A 1414-nucleotide genomic window follows, 5' to 3' on the forward strand; every position below is an offset into this window, starting at 1 on the left:
AGTCCCAGCTACTTGGGAGGCTTAGGCAGAAGGATCACTTGAGCCCAGGAATTTGAGGTTGCTGTGAGCTAGGCTGATGCCACGGCACTCACTCTAGCCCGGGCAACAATAGCAAGACTCTGTCTCAAAAAAAAAAAAGAAAAAGAAAAAGAAGAAAGAGTAACCACACCTAAACGTTCACCCAGATAAGAGAAGCTTGGCTCCTGGAATCCACACATACCACCAGCCCCTCCTGGAATCCACTCATACCACCAGCCCCTCCTACTTCTCAATACCCGCCCTAAAACTGCAAACAAAGAGTTCCCTACTCTTCCAGCCAGAAAAACCCCCATCCCCCAACTCTAAAACATATATAAGCCTGCTCAAAACTTCTGGGCGGCGTGACTTCTCTGGCCCCTCTCTCGGAACCTGTGAAACTCGCCCAATAAAGCCATGTTGTTTGGGCCCCCACTCTGTCTGTCTTTCTTTCTCCTTGCCACTAAAAAACTTTACATTAACATAAGTAGAATCATACGATATTTGTTTTTTCGTGTCTGGCTTATTTCATTTAGTATAATTTTTTTTCGAGGTTCATTTATGTTATAGCATGTATCAGAACATAATTTCTTTTTATGGCTGAATAATAGTCCTTTATACCTTTTCCATTTGTGTGTGTGTATGGTTTTTTGTTATTGTTGGGTTTGTTTTTGTAGAGATGGGATCTCGCTTTGTTGCCAAGGCTGGTCTCGAACTCTTAGCCTTAAGTAATTCTCCCACCTCGGCTTCCCAAAGTGCTGGGATTACAGGTGTGAGCCACTGCACCCAAGAAAATATCCTTAATTCACCTTTGAGGCAATGTCAAACCTCCCCATTAGATTCCTTGTGGAAGACAAAAATAGAGCATAACTGGGCTTTCCAATACTTCTTACATCTGCCTGCCTTCGTCTTATCTGTTTCCAACCTGATTTCACCCCCTCCCTATCAGAAGGAAGATCTCAGGGTGTGGCTGATCTCAGCTCACTTCCTTATAGTGAGACCAAGAGAAGCCAGCTGGGCCTGGGAGGATACTCAAGAGGGGTTTTAGAATGGAGTCTGCTGCGTATCTACTGAGCCTCGTCTGAAGATGAGGCCTGGAGCACCTACTGCTCAGTCCAGGCTGCGGTCTTACTTCCTGAATGTGGTCTTGGGGAGTGCTCAGAGGGGCTGAAGGGAAAATGTGTAGTAGGGACTGACATTCGTTCTCCCCTTCTCTAACAGTAGTAGAATCCCTCATTCCTAACAAGAGGATATGCCCCCCTAGATTATATTACACTTCCTGGCCTTCACTGCAGCTGAGTACTGAACACTTTCTAGCTAATAGAATGAGAGAGAAAGTAATGTGTGCGATTTCAAGGAATACCCTTAATGGGAGGAACCTTATTCCTTCTTTCCCTCC

Source organism: Propithecus coquereli, unplaced genomic scaffold (assembly GCF_000956105.1).
Source record: "Propithecus coquereli isolate 6110/MARCELLA unplaced genomic scaffold, Pcoq_1.0 Scaffold404, whole genome shotgun sequence".
NCBI classification, from domain to species: Eukaryota; Metazoa; Chordata; class Mammalia; order Primates; family Indriidae; genus Propithecus; species Propithecus coquereli.